At 42.8% G+C, this 19,030-nt stretch overlaps 2 pseudogenes; one reads left to right on the top strand and one right to left on the bottom strand.

Annotated features, from left to right (window-relative positions):
- Positions 1 to 5,274: 5,274 nt before the first annotated feature.
- On the bottom strand, positions 5,275 to 8,131 carry LOC138723396 (tRNA wybutosine-synthesizing protein 3 homolog; annotated as a pseudogene).
- A 4,137-nt stretch (positions 8,132 to 12,268) lies between these two features.
- Positions 12,269 to 17,556, top strand: LOC138723395 (quinone oxidoreductase-like; annotated as a pseudogene).
- Positions 17,557 to 19,030: the final 1,474 nt, after the last annotated feature.

Raw genomic sequence — 19,030 nt, 5'->3', positions numbered from 1 at the left:
GAGAATGCTGTTAGTAGTTTTAAACAAAAAAGTGAAATACTATTAACCTTAAGGAGAAATGATGTCAAGGAAATCAACAGCCCTGACAGCGGCACAGCGCTGTGACTCTGGAAAGTGTAACTACTCCACACAGGAAAAACGAGACCAGAGAGGCAGAGGTTGAGACCTCCCCTTCTCCCCAGAGCTCAGGGCTCTGCCTTTGTGCCAGTTATCTTGGCTGTGCTAGCCTGAAGCTAACTCTTCACTACAGAAGCAAAGGGCTTTAGTGATAACCAAAACACCTGAAAAAACTCTTAACTTTTCTTTTTGTTTAAAGTGAATCAAATGTCATCATTCCCCAGGGATCAACGTGCCCTCACTCTAGCAACCTCACAAGGAGGGAACTCCAGGCGTACAATCCAGGATCAGACTGGCACAACTCTACAGTGGGTTTTCACCTTGCCAGTATTACACAAGAATTTGTTTCTCCTCCAGAAATTAGCTGCAATTTCTGCTTTTGAACAGTAAACTGCTGACTAACACACTGTAAAGCAATGCACAGTTAACTTCACAGAAACCAAGTTCTAAGGCATTTTTTTCTGGAGTGGCTAGCCCACCATACCTTTTCACTTTACCCCTCCTGAAATGTTTGGTTCTGAACTCATGGTCCCTCCTTGTCTTCAGCAGCATAAGCAGTTTATGTGCTGTGTTTTGCAGTCACACCAGTCCTTTAGTCCTATGCCAGCAGTCCAGAGCTCAGCACTGTCTCCCAGCGTAGCACCAGGTGAGTACAACACTTACCTGCTGCCCAGCTGCCTCAGGCTCATCTCCACCACGGGGCCCTAGGCTCAGCCCCCATCTATCCAGGAATGCTTCTTCAACACCTTTGTGTCAACTGCTACTGAGATTTGTATGCTGAATGTGCACCTTCTCGTTCCACCAACTCATACGACATTTTCAGTCAGTCTTCCTTGTCTTGGGAAAGGATAGAGGGAGAGCTGGTCTCCAAAATCCTGGTGCCCATGGTCAGTTGTGCCAGGTCACTAATGTTTGAAGTAAGTGCACCAAAACATCCAGGCGAGGTGTCCACCACTGCAGGCAGAGCACTCAGAATCACAGAATCAGAATCACTAGGTTGGAGAAGACCACCAGGATCATTGAGTCCAACCAGTCCTGTCAGCCACTAAAACATGTCCCTGAGCACTTCATCCACCCATCTTTTAAATACCTCCAGGGATAGTGACTCACACAACCTCGGCCTCCCTGAGGTGCCTGGCTCCAGAAGGGGAGGTGGATCCCTGCAAGGACAGGTGTCTGCCTCCCAGGCATTGGACCCCAGCAGCCACAGGCAGGGAGAAACCTGCCAGTGTCAAGACCTGGAGGCAGCGGGGCCCTCTTCTGAGAGAAGTTTCATCCTCATAGACTCAGTCCAAGAGAAGCCAAAGGAGCTGAGCTTTCTGCAGCATTAGTGCCACAGCCCAGGAGCTGAGAGCATGGAGGGGAAGCAGATATCGCTCTGAGCAGGACAGATGGGACACCACTTGCAGGGTTTAGCACAGACGTCACTTCCAGCAGCTTTTGCAGATGCACCTACATTGGCTCAGCACTAACAGCACTGAAACACAGAGAAAGTTGCACTTGTAATGCTGTTTTGTTTGCTTTTGGTGCAATTCTGTTCCTGTTGAGCTATGTGCTTCCCTGCTCAGACTGCCCCTGGACCCAATGCTCCTTGTTGAAAGCCAGTGCCAAGCCAGCTGACAAGGCACGGGAGAAAATTATTTGTTCCCTCTCTCTAAAGAAATTAACTGATGATAACAATAATTTCTCTAAGATGAATTTATTATATAGTTTGACCAAAGGATGTGTAAGATATCAGAGGAGCAGGAGTTCCTGGAAATGCAGCAGTGCCATGTATGGCTCAGCATCTGGAACTATGCACAGAACAGGAAGGACAACACCATGAGTTTAGGACAGGGAAAACCCAGCACCAGGTAACAAAGACTGCAGAACTTTTGAGATCTTGCAGCAGAAGAGGAAGCAAAGCCAGGACCAGGAATGCCTCCAGCTGCTTTGCAGGACCCACAGGACTGGCATACCTGTAGCCTGACTGTTGGTCTGCTCCCCAGGCAGCGACTCCTGGACACAGGCACAGCAGTGACCATGTGGGCTCTGCCAAGCCCGAATCCTAAAACAGCTAAAGGATCCAGGTGCATTTAGGGCTAAGTGGTGATGACATCCTCATCATGGTCCCCTGAAAATCTCATTGAGTCTGCCAGGAGAAAAGCAGTGGAGTAACACAGTGTTGATTCTTGGGGGGCAGAGGGACTGTGCTGTGGCTGACTTCTCTGCACACGAGGAAGAGACATGGCAAGTCCAGCTACCACAAACTGCGGCACAGCCAGCGGGATCGATGGGCACCAGCCAAATGGCACTGCCTCTCAGGCAAACACCACACCGAGCGCCCCAGCAAGCTACAATCCTCACAGCTGGAAGCACCACTCCCAAACTCACACCACTGCTCCTGGGCTTGAAACTGCAGCACAAGACACAGCAAAGGGCAGGCTGACCACCAAGGGGTCCTGATGTGCAGCCTTGCCAGGGAGAAAACAAAAATAAAACAAACCCCCTCTGTTCCTGAAGCTTGGAGTGAATTAGAGACAGCAAAGGACTGGTCACCAAGGAGATTCATGTCTCCTCCTTGGACCCTCCCACCCACAGTCTGAGGCCTGGAAGAATTCCAAAGTAAAAAGCTAGTCTTACAAAATTAAATAAAAAAATAAGTAGTAAGGATGAAAATAAAACTATGACATTAATTGCTCAAAAATTAAAGAAAAATTAGGTATATTAAGAATTACAAGAAATTGAACATATGTTCTTACTGAAATAGCTGAAACCAAAGCCACCTTTTTTGCTTTGGTTGTCATATAGACACATTCTTTTCAGTGAGCTTAATGTCAGGTATGCCTCAGATTTTTCCTATAGCTGATTGTAACTACCAGTTCCGTATGCTATTTTTATAATAATTGTTGGAATTATTACTACTATTATGAACACACAGAAAACTAAAGTAACTCACAAATTAATTGGAAAAATGCATTTTAAAAGATAGAAAGCCAAATCTGAAATGACAGGCACAGGCAATAATACCTCTGTGTGGCAACGATGCCAATCCTCACAGCTATGGATGTAGCGATTCAGAGCTGTTTGTTCAGTAGTTTCCATGTCAAAAGCAGCTTAAAATATCAAGATTAGAGCTGGGTGAAAAATGTTCTGCCAAATCATTTTAGGTCTACGAATTCCATTAGAGGTTCCTTCTTCCCAGTTTTGGAGTGCAGGAATGAACCTGCCCCCACGCTTTGCACCGCAGCCGCCCCTGCACCCGCTGCCGTCCCACACCCCCTGCATCCCAAACCTCCCCTGTGAATGGCCCACATCCCCCGCATCGCTTCGTCACTAATTAGTCCCCAGCGCAGACTGCCGTGCCGCACACAGATCAAAGCTTGCAATATTTCAACTTCTCCCTGCTGCTGTGCCTCCCTCCTGGCTCGCGCCTGTTGGTCTGAGGGACAGTGAGGGGGTGGATTGGGCTCCTTGTCGGTGTCTGTCGGACCCGGATCAAAGGGATTGTCAGCCCTGGTAATTCCTTTTTAAGATTTATATCCTGTACCTTTCGCTTTTCTAAAAAGCATTGAAGTAAACCTAGGGCCACTTGCTTTTCCATTGTTACCGGTAACTTTCCCTATATCACATAAATGGTGCAGCCTTACGTTTGCATTGGCCCTCGTCGGACGGCGAACCCCTTCTATAAGGTCTCTTCAGGCACGGATCGAGTTTCCTGTTCCAGCCAGCGTCGATCTTTTGCCCCCTGGTCGCTGCTACCGGTGCTTTTCCGAGCTCCTGCCGGTCAGGATGGTGACCATATCAGGTCCCGGTCCAGTCAGGTCTTCGGGTCCCTGTTCGGGCGCCACTTGCCACGGCGGGAGGGACTCAAGCAGTCAAATCAATATGATTGATAAAGCAAGGTTGTCTTTATTCAAAACAAGTCAGGTTATATACTTTTCTTCTACTTGATTACATCATCGTATTATAATTTCATTGGTTAGTAACAGCATGCAAATACATGTTCATTGGCCATATTCATATTGCCCCCTATGTTAATATTCATTAACTACTACCTGCTATTTTGCTTCTAACATCCTGCTATAGTTTCTATGTTCAAGGACAAAAAGTCCTGTTTTGGTTACAATGTTCTAGGCTACGTGCTGACTTATCTTAGAGTCAGGCTTAATGTTATCAAAAAGAATAGCTTGTACAGCCAGCTGCTCCCAGCTCATCAGGGAGATGGTTTACACAGCTCCTTCAAGGGAACATGTCCTTGTTCACTTAACCATTTCCCAACAGACAACTCCCTGCTCTGTGAACTTGGAGCTACCGCACCAAATAAACCATTTTCCTTCAGTCAGGGCCTTGTTTTGCAGTGTTAGTGTATTACTAGGGGCATAAAAAGCAGGGCAGGCTCAGGATCCATTGCTGCAAATGTTCACAAATTCACCATTGTTCTGCAAAATACACCTGGAGTAAGGAGTGAATTTTCCAGGGGTGCAATACAGGAATGTGCACATTATTGCGCTGGTTTGTGCTTAACAGTTGTTGAGTGCCGATGCTTCACAGCCTGGGAAGAAAGCCTGTTAGGGTACACTTCGGATGACCTTATGCCGGACAGCTAGAACGGAGGCTGGGCACCAGCCACATGGAATGAGATGTAAGGGAGCAAAATCAATGTATGGAGCTGGCTACAAGACTCAAAGGAAAATAACACTTAACGGCCACTGGCCAAGGGAAGCAGAAGATGGCAACACACAGGGGGCTGGAGCCTGAAACACAGCAAAGTGCAGGAAAACAACATCAACATTGCTGCCCAGTGCAATGGCCAGAAAGGATCCAGGACACAGTGGCTGAAGCTGGCACAGAGCAGGACCCAACTTCTAGTTTTCTGTTCTTATCTCCACACCAGCAACTGTCCTTCAGCTGGCTGACATGTAGCTTTGTCCTGTTCTGAGACGGGCATCTGTACTGCTGGCAAAGCTCCTACAGGGATTAAAAAACTTCAGGGATAACAACTAGGCTTTTAGAGTTTCTCTGGTCGGTGAAAATCAGAAGGCCTAAACTCAGCATATGGACACAAAACGCCACCACTGAGGACATAGCAAAAGGCTGTACCAAACCAGTTATTTCTGTGATGACTAGCAGACAGAGTAAAAGACAGTGCTTTTAAAAAAAACAACACCCAGAACCTTCTAAGGTTTTGTTCTCTGGCATTGAACCTGTGCACAATTCTGTTTAATTACCTTTTTTCTGGTAAACATCCATGGGAGTGTTACTGCTTAGAACAGAGCAGTATTTCTGTCTCTTACAAAGAGCATTACAATTGTTATTCAGTTTGCTTTAGTCTAGATCATGATATCAGCAAAAATATCAAGACTGTTTTCTATATCATCCTCAGGCTCTAGCTCTTCATGCTGATCCTTGGGAGAGGAGCATACTCTTTGTGAACTGTCTTCCTCTTCCTTCTACGAACATACACAGAGCGACTCCTCTCCATCCCCTCAGAATGCAAGTCATTTGCACCAGCGGCAGTTTGCAAAGCTGACTCTAAGCTTCTGTAGAATCTAGAAAGAAACAAATTATGTCAGTATTACTTTTGTAGGTTTGCTCAGAATCTGCAAAACTGAACAAACAAATGCTTTTGTAATATCACCAAAATGTGCCAAGAGAAGAAAATTGCTACTGACATTGAGATGTTCTAGCCAACACTGGAAGGATAATCAGAAATACCAGGGCGTGTCCTTGTGCGTGTCCTGCTACTCCACTCTGTAATGCCTGGATGTTAGCAATCAAGTGGTGGAGGCACTCAAGTGCCATGAAGACCCTGTTAACCTTACAGAAACTAGAAACGGTATCAGGTTAAATGTCTAATGACTGACAGCATTAGCAATCAGATGGACTGCTGCTATGAGCAGTCACTGCTAACTTTAACCACTACAGAGATTCCCAGTGGACATATAAAAAGAAACTCCTCTGGTTACGTATACATAGGTGCCTCACCAGTATCTGTGTCCCTCGCACTCTGGCACTTCTGCCTGTTCTCTTCCTCAGCTGGACACAATTGTACTGTGTGTAACTCTCCACCACCCTCAAAAATCCTCAGTTTTGCAAACTATGCAAAGCATTTAGTGGTTTAAAGCATGTATTGCCACCTGAATTCTGCTGAGATGGCCACTGTGTTAGAATAACAAATGCTGTTAACATGAGAAAAGAAACTCAAACCACACTTAATAACAAAGTCTGCAAACTCATGTCGCTTACAGGTTTTTCCTTAAATACTTTATAGCCTTTGGAGCTCAAACAATTAATTGAAATTGTATTTTAGACTTTGTAAGAGCTGTCTAGTTTGTGTTTTAGTTTGTTTTTTTTATTTAAACAATCTCTCCTGTGCATTTTTCACTTTCAGATTTAGATGTAATGAACAGGACTAGTGGAATCCAACAATTCAATATATTCTTCAGAGACCATCAATTTCCCCTTGTGGCTCAATGGAACTTCTAAGCAATGAGTGCTCCGGACAGCCTAAAAACACACAGAGAAGGATTTCTCTAGAATAAAGTTTTTTATTTTATTAAGGTTGTTTGAATATTATGGGGAATTTACTAAAGGAAAAAAACCACTCTTCCACACAATTGGTTAGTTTGCTGTTAAATGAGGCAGAAAGAATTTGCAGTGCTACAGCATGGCCTGTGAAAGCAGTCAATCACGTTACAGCACAGATCTTGGCTTGTAAAAAAACTGAGGCTACAAGTAATGATGGGATTCTGTTATATTCCTTACAGGTCAGTAGATAAGTCCTGACCATCATAATTTTTCCTCCTCTGCCAACTGTAATACCAGAGTTCCTGAACCCAGAATCAACAGCCACTGAATGCTGAGGAAAAAAAAAGATACCTTAAACAAGTCTCACACACTTTCACAGCAAGGAATAATTCCCAGTAGGTTGCAATGCAGCTCAGTCTCAGTTTTGCAAAAAACTTATTCCAAACCATCTCCCCAGATTAATACAGGAAAATAGATACATTAAAATGTTTTTAAGATCAAACCCATGTAGTGTCACAAATAGTGGGCAGTTTTAAGAGAGCTCCAGTCAATCCTGACTGTCCAATCTAAACCCGTCACTGCAGATGGGACATGACCATCTCTCTGGGCACGGCACTGCATTATCTGGTAGCCATGCACTCAGTCATGCTACTCTTGTACAGCTAGAAGGGCAGCAATGCTATAAAAGCAGCTAATCAGCTCTCTTCTAGATCAATGAAGGAACAAACGCATCATGCATTACTCTCTGGAGTCAGGCTAGAAAAGCAGAAGGCAAAGGTACTATTCAATGAGCTGCAACACAGGAGCCAAACGGCCTGGCTGGCAGCAAAATGCTGTCTACAAACACCGTCACTTTCAGCCCATGAAAGCAACCTGAGCTCGCTGGAAAAGCTTTTTAGCAGGCAATCTGCTTCAGCTTGCAAACCAAACTGCAGTTGAGTAATTTTGATTTTAAAATGGAAAGCAAAATCTCTACTCACTTTAAAGCTGTGTTTTCTTCATTAGCTTACTTTTAATACCTTGGTTATTAAACATATAGCACATCTGGGACTATTCTAAAGTGCTAGAGCTTGCTCAGGAGCCAACACTTTGACCTTTGCAGCACGGAATATAAGAGAACAATATTGTGATACTGTTAGTCAATGTAATTTTACCAGAAGCTGTGCATCCTGCATCTCTTGACACTGCACGTGAAGAACAAATGGTTCAAACTTGAGCACAACATCACCAGTAGCTTTCTCAAGTGCTGCCATCTGGAAAAAACACCAAAATATTTATATTAACACTGGAGATGGGCTACAAAAGAAAGAAAAAACAAAAACAAAAAGAAAGAAAAAAAGTACCTAGTCCATGTGTGAAACAAGCATTAAAATGCAGCCCATGAACTCCAAGGAATCACGTTCAGCTGCTTTTAATTTTTCATTGCTTGTAATACACAGAAATCTCATGGATTTCCATGATTCAGTTTGCTAAGCTTGAGGTTTGATAGCAATTCATAGCAAGAGAGACTTTAAAGGTGTACGCTTCTCTGTTTGTGTCTTCCTACATGCAAACAAATAGATTCAGTCAGACAGCACAGACTGAGGGCTGTGTTGCTGCAACCATGTGAAACCCGAGCACAACTATTCAGTTACTTAAAGCTGTTCTTTAAAATAAAAGACATTTACTTCTGAAGCACATTCCTCAACTTTAGAAACTCTTCTCAGGTTCAGCAGATTAAATTTGTGGCCTAACAGACTTGATCACGTTTGAATCCTAGTTTAAATAATAACACCTACAAAGGTAAAAAAGTCAAAGTTGAAATTAGATGCATAAATACACAAGACAAGGAAAGAAAAAAAAAGAGGGAAGGAACTTCATAATTGTAAAATGCAAGACATCACCTTCAGACCCCCTGAGCTGTGCCAGAAGACTGAGACACTAATGGCAGTTTTTCCTGGATTTGCAAGCGTGGAGAAAGCTGTATGATATTCCACAGGGCTTATCAGTACAATTTCCCTACTCTTCTATGCTATCTTTTTTGCAGAGCGGCCCTAAGGGCTGATACTACATTTTTCCATTCAGAAAAGTTGCTCTGAGGCAGTTATATGACTTATTTCATTTTATGATTATTTAACCAGAAGCACCATTCCCCCCCGTTTGCCTTCACTTGCTCAATTTACAGCACTAAGAAATGTGCTGCGTTAACTGGAGAGATGTCAGCTGTTACCCTTTCCTTTGCTGTCTTGTCCAGCCCTTCTCATCTTTCTTGCAAAATGAAAATATTCAATAAAATAATCAGATTCATATGCTTTTTTTAAGACATGATGGCATAAAAGAAAACTGCTGAAGTAGCACTCTCCACTTCCCTTCAAAAATTGAAAACTACTTAAATGTGTTTGTGTAGAATCTCCTCTGTAAATGTTCTTATTTTAAGTTGGAAGCCGGTCTTTCTGAACAGCTAAGTTAGTAATTCCTATGTCTCTGGAGCGCTGCTTTTCCAGAAAGCATCATCTCAATGCTGCCTGATACAGAACTTCAACCAGTGAAATGCGTGGTTTGATACAGCAATTGTCACTGTGGTGTCAGTGAGGAATACATTTTTTGTATTTCACCCTGTGGCACCTGCTAATGACTCTTATATCACTGCCCAAAGACCAGCAAGCATTCGACAGAAACTGAGCTTATTTCACTTCTGGACAGGACAGCTTTCATTTTGAACAGAGCCACGGCTTTGCAAAACCAAGGCTCACTTCATCCGAGATTTTCATAAATCATTTTCTGAAAGTCAGTGTTCTGTGACAGAAGCAACACCTATTCCTGACTTCTTGAGAAGCTATTGAGACGTGGGGATTATGTGACTTCTGACCATACAAAATCAGTCACATTTCATATTGGCTGCATTTACAGCTAGGCAGGGAACTTGGTCTTAAGCTTAAAAGCGTTCTCCTAAAAACAGCTCTTGAGAATCTGTTAAGTAGAGCAACTAGAGGACAGTTTATTTTTAAATTAGAGTGCTGATTCATCTCAGTAACAGTCATAAAAACACCTGAACATTTCTTTCCATTTACGTGCCATTTTTATCATGACATTAGGAATCCTGCATTACATAAATACAGAAGTTGTACCATAATGTCCTCTTACCACATCGTCTTTGTTACACATTTCATGTGTTACTGTGAGCCAGGTGCAGATTTTCTTCTGGATCTCAGACCTGTTTATATCCTGGAGACAGAGAGAAAGAATTAAAGTGGCACTACAGATACATGATCTTTGATTTTGTGTAAAGAAAACAGTCCTTCATCATAAATAACGTTGCTTTTAAAAAAGCGTGTTTTCTCAAGGTACGAAAATATATTCATATAGGAGTAGTTTAAAACGGATTTATCCATGCTCCTCATGGAAGAACGGAATGTAATCCAGAGGGACCTGGACAGGCTGGAGAAATAGGCCTGGGGAAACCTCATCAGGTTCAACAAGGCCAAGGTCCTACACCGGGTCAGGGCTATCCCCAGATTCAATACAGGATGGAGGACGACGTGATTGAGAGCAGCCCTGCAGAGAAGGACCTGGGGGTGCTGGTTGATGAGAAGCTCGACATAAGCCAGCAATGTGCACTCACAGCCCAGAAGGCCAACCGTGTCCTGGGCCGCATCAAAAGAAGCGTGGCCAGCAGGGCGAGTGATTCTGCCCCTCTATTCCTCTCTCGTGAGACCCCACCTGGAGTATTGTGTCCAGTTCTAGAATCCTCAACATAAGAAGACTATGGAGCTGTTGGAACGGGTCCAGAAGAGGGCTACAAAGATGATCAGAGGGCTGGAGCACCTCTGCTATGAGGACAGCCTGAGAGAGTTGTTGTTGTTCAGCCTGGGAGAAGGCTCTGAAAAGACCTTCTAGCGACCTTACGGTACCTGAAAGGAGCTACAAGAAAGCTGGAGTGGGACTGTTCACAAAAGTTTGTGGTGACAGGACTAGCTGCAGTGGATATAAACTGGAGAGAGGCAGATTTAGGCTAGACATAAGGAGAAATTTCTTCCCAATGAGGATGGTGAGGCACTGGCACAGGTTGCCCAGGGAAGCTGTGGATGCCCCATCCCTGGAAGCGTTCAAGGCCACGTTGGACAGGGCCTTGAGCAGCCTGGTCTGGTGGAAGGAGTTCCCCGCCATGGCAGGGGAGTTGGAACTGGATGGTATTTAAAGTCTGTTCCAAAGCAGACCATTCTATGATGTTATGATCCCGAGGGGCAGAGCTCTCTGTACGGGCTGTGCTGCTGCTGCTTTCCCTGCTTCCCCCACTCTCAGGCCCTGGGCCCTGCCCCATTCCGCAACTGGTTTGTGCCGATGAGTCTGGGGTTCCCCAGGTGCTTGGAGCCACTGGGATGATGTCTGCCTGCCTGCAGCCACTCCAGCCAGTACCGGGCTGCTTCCAGTCCTCTGAAGGTGGCCCCATACTAGGTTCATCACCGGGCTGCAGAATAGTTTATTAAAACTTATGGGTCCATTTTTTTTCTGAGCAGAATAGAAGCTGCTTTTTGGTTTGTTATCACAACATATAAAAGTGACCTGTACTGCAGAAATTGCTTGGCAGAGTGGATTTTTGCCACGTCCTAAGGGAAATCTTAGTAGTGTACATCCCTGTGACCAGTGCTCTTTCTGGCTTGAACAGACAACCAAAACTACGCAGGCTTCTTACAGACTAGAGTTAGGAAAAAAAATAATGTTGAAGTCAGGTCCTTGTGAAAGCTGTAATCAGCTTTGGGAAAAGCCTGCCTCTGTCTGCAGCCCTGAAGTTCCATAACTGGAGTTGGCCAGCAGTGGGATCTCCTGATACCTATAAGGTTCCTATGTGCCTCTGCTGTTCCGTGATTTTTTGCTAGGTCACAAGTAAAGTGCTTCTCTCTGAGTGGATCAGCTTCCTGACAGACCTGTGTATAACTGTCCTGTGGTGGGAGTACCGTGCTCATGGTGGTTTGTTGGAGCCCATCAGGAATGAGTGTGGTTGGAGCAGTTGCACCTCCCGGTGTTGATAAGCTTTCCTTGTGTCCAGCAGTGCCTGTGAGCTGTGAGCTGCAGCACAGGGCTGTCACATACAGATGCAGTTGTGGAATTAAGGACTGGAATCTTAAATGTCTGCATTTCAGTCTTTCCTGGCTTGTTTTAATGTTCTAGGGGTACCTTTGTTTGTGATAGCTGATTAACAGACTTTTTTTTCCTTTTTTACCTGGAGGTTTGACAGCCTGCAGGAGCGGTGACTGGAATGTCACTTGGTTAGACAACCCTGTTGGCCTGTGTGTAGCAGGCTTTTTTTTTGCCAGAGTGTAGCAGTAAGTTGTAGCAGTTTTCCCCCCAAAGTGCTGTATATCTGTACAGATGTGACAGCTCCTGTTCACAGGAGCTGCTGTAGAAACATTTCTATGGGAAAATTATTTGCATGTGGTTCTCTTAATACCCATAAAGCCCTGCAAGTGGTGGGGTAAATGTTCTGCGTTTTGCAAGTTTTGGGAAAAAAGCCCAAACCAACTCTCCTTCCCCCAGTTTAAATAAAGAGTGAAGCTCTGTTTAATCTGTTGCTTGGCAGGTGGTTGTTTGAATTCTTTATTTTGAAAATGCAAAATAAATTATGATGGCAATACCATATTTTTTTTCCCTGCAGATATTCTGATAACTATGGCAGCCACAAGAAATCTGATGAGAGCTGTCAGAGTTTTTGAATTTGGTGGCCCTGAAGTGCTTAAAATCCAGTCAGACGTCGTAATTCCTGTTCCAAAAGAAAATCAGGTATATATGAGTTCTGTGAACAGAAATAATGGCATTGAATGATAATAGGCGTACTCAGAACAGAATGAAGAATACAAACCAAAACTTTTCATCTTGAATATGTAGTTTTTGATCAGTATATTCGTTCTAGGACTTATGCTAGAAAACCAACTTTACCCTACACTCCAGGCTCAGATGTGGCTGGTGTAATTGAAGGGGTTGGAGAACATGTTACTGCATTCAAGGTAGGTGTAGAAAATACATTGAGTTTTAATTCATGATTGTTTATGGGTTCATCTTTGTGGGGTTGCTCTGCTGCTAATCCTGTTTCTATTGCTTTGCTGGCTTTTTTCACCTTTGCCAGCTAGTGGCAGCACACAGTGGGGTCACCCTGACAGTCCAGAGTGAGAGCTGATGCAATCCGTGTGTGTGCCCCAGACAGACATCCCAAAAATGCCGAGTAGCCAAGCTCGTGCATTTGCATGCTCGAGCTGCTTGGCAAACCATTGCACCACCCTGCAGCAGTTACTACCCGGTGTCCGCAGACCGGACCCACCCCATCCACATGCTGGATGTTTATGGAGGTCACCATGCTGGCAGCAGAAGACTCAGAGCTGTGTATCTGTGCCTTCTGTGGGCCCTGGCATTGCTCTGCCAGTGGCCAAGGGCCAGGCTGGGTGCTGTCTTGGCCCCACAGCTGGTGTTGTGCCACGGCGCTGGGCATACATAGGTGACGTGCTGCCCGGTGTGCATGTCCACATCGCCTGTGGGATTTTGGCTTGAGCCGGCCCTTCTGCAGAACAGTGGCAATATTGAGGTGTTGTAAGGTTTATTAAGAGAATATCTCTTTTCCACGTTTAAGCAAAAATAATTGAGAAATGTTTATTTTGTGTTTGTGAAAACTTTTCAGGTTTTGCATTTGGAATCTGTGTTTGGAATTCTCTAGTGTTCAGGTTCATTAAGGTCAATATTAATGAGACAGTAGGTTTGTGTGTTACCCTCTAGAGCCGGGGTTCTAATTATGACACTTTAGGTGTATGAAATGATATGGTTTGTATTGCATGGATTGTATGTATTAGCATTATAAAAATCCTCTCTGTGACAAATATAATCGGTTAGTTTTAATAGGAGAGCTGTTAGAAATCAGCTAAACATCTGTGAACTGGTTCTTAAACTATATTAAAGAAAATATAAGCGAGATGATTAATGTCTCTATTTTTTTTCCCTCCTTTCTAGAAAGGTGACAGGATTTTTACCATTGGTACGATCTCTGGAGGATATGCAGATTATGCAGTTGCTGCAGCTAATAAAGTGTTTCCTTTGTCGGATAAACTGGACTTTAAACAAGGAGCAGCAGTTGCAATACCCTACTTCACTGCTTATCGTGCTCTTTTCCAAAAGTAAGTGTCAAATCTAAGTTTATCCATTTTGCTTATGAATATTTAAAATATTGAAGCCCGCATTTTCATTGTCCTCTAAAAGGAGAGGAGATCAATGAGTGGAAATGTTTAAAACTCTTAAGTTAAATTTGTTATGCTGATGGCATTGTCATATCATTGTCACCTAGAAGCTAGCAACTGTGTTCTCCTGTTACACATTTCTTCTCAAGAGAACAGGCCTGGAAAGGCTTCTCCGATAAGATTCTCGTAATAAAATGTATAACTCTCTCTCAGTGCTAATTGTTACTTTAGCCAGTGAAGAACAGGAATAGTTCTAATTTCTTCTAATTTCTTCTTCTAATTTCTCTTCTTCCTGAGCCTCTGTGCCAGAGAGGCTTCATGTACAGCCCTGTCTGTGCCATAGGGCAGGGTAATGAGTTAAAGCCAGGCTTCATGTCAGCTAGGTGAGAGCTTAGGTCTGGACATCTGGTTTAGTTTGATGGAACAAATTGTTAGAACCAGCATGGTTTACTTTTATGTTCTGTAACAGGTGAAAATCTTTAAGTTCAGTACCAGACCATGACTTGCTGCTAGGTGCACAACATAACTGTGCAGTACGTAAATTTGTAAGTGATATAGTTTATTTTGCCTCCTTGTTTTCCCAAAGAAGCTGATTGTACCTGTTTAGCCATAACATGAATTGGAAATCATACTGTGTGAAAGATGAGATTTGACGTTGGTTTATACAATCTGATGCGTAACGGCTGCGTACTGCAATCTTCATGCCAATATTTTCTGTTTTCCACTCAGAGGGCATGCCAAAGCAGGAGAGGGCATGCTAGTGCATGGAGCCAGTGGGGGGGTAAGTATTTGGAGAAGGCAGCTTATAAGAAATGCTGCTTTCTGTCTTTGCATCTGCTTTTGTCTGTGGTATGATTTATGGTCACATTTATATCAATTAGTGGATTAACAAAATTAGGTTTCTGTTTCAGATGATTTAGATGCTTTTTTTTTCTGGAGCGTGTCCAGAGAAGGGCGACAAAGATGATGAAGGGGCTGGAGAACAAGCCTTACGAGGAGCAGCTGAGGGAACTGGGGTCGTTTAGCTTGGAGAAGAGAAGGCTGAGGGGAGACCTCTGTAACTACCTGAAAAGAGGTTGTGGAGAGGAGGGAGCTGGCCTCCCAAGTGACAGGGGACGGGACAAGGGGCTGTGGCCTCAAGCTCCACCAGGGGAGGTTCAGACTGGACGTCAGAAAAAAATTTTTTGTGGAAAGGGTCATTGGGCACGGGAACAGGCTGCCCAGGGAGGTGGTTGAGTCACCATCCTTGGAGCATGCGTTTCGGAACATATCCTGTAACTGTGGCTGCTGTGGGAGCTGCTGAATCGGTAGCCTCCGGGAGCTGACCAGCTGGGACTGAATCCTGGGCAGGCAGTGTCTGTGTTCCCCCATCTTGGTCTCCCATGCTGTTGCCATGACACAGAGCAATGCCAAGAGATGGCATTGCTGTGCCTGGATGACCATTGGCTCCAGCACCAGGTTTTTGTGGAGGCATCCAACACCTCCAAACGTCCTCTGGAGTGCAGAGCAGGTACGAGACCCAGAGAATTTGGTTTCTAAAGGAACAATTTATCTGGTTGTGCAAGGTTCATAATGTTAACAAAATTTCTGCTTGCAGGTTTTCTTTGCAGTATGTAGTGCTGGTATCAATAGCAGATGATTCTGTGAAGGCAAGAATTTCCTTGGCTTTGTATCAAGTATCTATGGCCCAGCTTTAACAAACAGACTGCATTCTACGTGGATTTATATTAAATGCTGATATCTCTTCAAAAACCCCACAAAGTTTTACCACATCTCTGTAAATATCTTTTCTTTATTAGACTGATTCTAAGGTGCAAATAACTTATGGCTAAAAAAATGTTTCCAGGCTAACTTTTTAAATTGGTAAGTTCCAATTTGCAGGTGAAATATATGAAATCGATGCTAAGAAAGAAAGAGAAAAAAGACTTAATTACTTAATTTTTCCTTTTTGTGTTTTTTTTTTTTTTTTCCTTTTCTTCCCTCCCCCTTCATCCCCTCAGGTTGGAATAGCGACATGTCAGATTGCCAGAACTTGTGGTTTAAAGGTTTTGGGTACAGCAGGAACTGAGGAGGGCATGAACATAGTCCTGAGAAATGGTGCTCACCAAGTATTTAATCACAGAGAAGCAAATTACATTGATAAAATTAAGGTAAGCATGTATCAGGGCTAGGTGATTCTTGTTACTAACAGAATGAGCAGTCATTTGCAGAAGTTTTTTTTAAGTAGATTTATGTGGGAGCAATAGCGTACTGTCTTTGTCATTTCTACACAAGATAAAACTTTCCCAGGCTAGAAGAGCTGAGCTTTCTTCACTGGCGATGGAATTTAGAAACTCTTGCATTCCAGCAATTTCCAATATGGTAGCATATTACAATTCATCAGATCAAAATACTCTAAAATTAAATTTATTACCTGTCAGTCTTAGTACAAAGGCTGTATTTAAAATGTAATCAATAAACTGTAAAATGTGTGTTATTTATAGGATATGAAATAAACGGTAGTACCCAAGCACTAATTGGACTGATAATAAGGTATTATATCCTGTATAGGAATACACAAAGATGGAAGGAGTTGATATAATAATAGAAATGCTCTCTAACATCAATCTTGCTGCTGACTTACAATTGCTGTCCTGTGGAGGAAGGGTGATGGTAAGTGGTTTTGTCACTTACTTTGTGCACGTAACACCGCAGTTGAATAGTTACGAATGGAACTCGATCGTAACTTATTTGTAACAGGTTGTGGGCTGTAGAGGTCCCATCGAGATAAATCCCAGAGACACGATGACTAAGGAATCTAGTATAATTGGAGTCAGTCTGTTTCTTGCAACTGAGGCAGGAACATTTTCATTTTAAAGCATGTTTTGTTGGCATATTCCAACACTTCTCTGTTTTCAGTTAAAACCTATTGTAGGGATCATTTCACCGTAAATAACTTGTTGGTTCATTCCTTTACATTTTTATCTAATCTCAGAACATCATAAAATATTTTTGGGTTGTGAAATTTGGTTTAACTTTTGCATAAACAGTAAATACATTTCTAGAATGTAAAGGCCCTGCGGTGGTAAATGCTGTCTTTATTACATGCCGGAGGAGATGCATGAATGTGCAGCGGCACTTCTTGATGGCATAGAAGCTGGCTGGCTGAACCCAATTGTGGGCCCAGAATATCCACTGGAGCAAGTAGCTAAGGCTCATGAAGACATTATTCATGGCAGTGGTGCACGAGGAAAGATGGTGCTCCTTCTGTGAAGCCTTTTCCCATTTATTTTGTAGCTGTTCTAACTGCATCTTTGCTTACATGATTAATTGGATGTATGGTATAAAACTTACTTCTAATCAGGTTTAGCAGTAACAGCAAATGCTGATTTACATTAATTATATCAATCAATTACCAATTGGTTTTCTTTTTGTAATAAGCAGAGTTGTGTATACTTTAAAGTAATTTTTGTAGCTCTTTTGGCTGATGTGGAAATAATAAATTTTCTCTGGTGATGTGGCCTTGTGGTACAAGGGAAGCGAATACCTCAGGCAGGATTGGATCTCTTGCTCTCTGAGAAGTTACAATGAAGCTGCTGTGGGCAGTGCAAAATGATTTTTAACAGATACACATATGTCTAGAACTAGCTATACAGATATAACTAGGACTTTGTTAATTTTTTAACCGTAATTTGTCTTATTCCATTTTTGTCACATAATTTACTTGGAATAAAAGCTTTTACTGTCAAAACAATTCACTGTTGAGCTCATGGCCAAAGAATCTGTCAAATGAGAACTACTAGGACGCAGAGGCATTTTTGTTTTGCTATGTCTGACTTAGTATCTGAATTGCAAATGTCACAGATAATTCAGAGGGACTGTAACTCTGAAGTTACTTGCTGTTATTGTATTTGCTACTCTGTAGCTGATGATATTGGGAGAAACAGCTAATTCCTTGATGGTAAGTAGCTGGGTAGCGAGGATTTAAATTCTTCCTGCAAACTTTATTAAATTTAAAGTCACCTGAATCTGTGGCTAAAGTGAGGAGGAGAGAAAGGCTGAACAGCTTTCATTGGTGCTGAGAATTGTGTTGGTTCATAAATGAATGTGGATACATTGTTGTCCATATCCAAATACAATGCAGTTAAGGAAGAACAATTTCTTTGTGTTGACAGTTTTTACACTCAAAATGTTTGGTATTACAGGCACTTCCTTTTAATGATCCAATTCTCTAATGAGTCATGAAGTCATCACTTGCAGATGAGTTTTCTCAACTTCAAGGAGAACTTCTGTTCCTCTGAGGAAAAGTGAGTCCTTACTGACCATAAATTTCAATATAGAGGCATTTTTGTCTGCGAAACTTGTTTTTTAACGTTTGGTTTAGATTTGTTTACTGTCATACTATCACAAATCAGCACATGTTCTCTGAATCCAAGTGTAGTTTCCTCAGGCATTGCACTACCTTCTTTGAAGCTGTGATTTTATTTTTTTTTTCTGAGACGGCATTAATTTCTACTGATGTTTTGCTTAATCCCAACTAAGAAAATAATTGGCAAAATCTTTTGAAATGTCTGGATTTCTCCCCTAGGTTTGTCATCCCCTGTTAAAATATTAAGGTGAGAGAAGAGGTTTTTACAGGGAGGCTTACAGAACTAATTCAGTTAATATTGGTGGTGAAAGAGCAAGGTCTCAGTCTCAAAGAGGAAAGGAATGTTCTTCTAATGGAAGTTAAGTCATGTAAGGAAGACATTGTCCAGCACCAAGCTTGTCCCTGTGGAAGTGCATCTCTGGTGTTTTGCATTAACCTCTCAGTAGAGAGGAGAGCGCTCCAAGTCACCGATTCAGACTTGCAATATCAGCCTTTTTCAGGTATGAAAGCGTCTCTTTTAATGCCATGTTTGGGATTGCTACTCAAGTGATAATTTAAACTTACAGGTGAGTAAATTTTCTAACATAGCATAAATATACGCACCTCTAAAAAGCTCTACCTATTTTTCCCAGCAGGAATTCAGAAAGTGTTTGAATTTCTGATGGGGGGGGATAATGCTAAGATATTATAGCTATTAAACATAGGTCTAAAGGAATATGCTGGGTGACTGAGTTAAGTCCTCATTTCTTTCAAGATGTGTGTAATTGGTTTGGTAAACTACTTGAGCTCCGTCTTCTATAGCAGGCAGATCACAGTGCTGTTTCTTCTGTGCAAATGTAAATGTGAGGTCCTTCTGCTA

Source organism: Phaenicophaeus curvirostris, chromosome 8 (genome assembly GCF_032191515.1).
Source record: "Phaenicophaeus curvirostris isolate KB17595 chromosome 8, BPBGC_Pcur_1.0, whole genome shotgun sequence".
NCBI lineage: Eukaryota > Metazoa > Chordata > Aves > Cuculiformes > Cuculidae > Phaenicophaeus > Phaenicophaeus curvirostris.
This window is presented reverse-complemented; position numbering and strand designations above follow the sequence as displayed.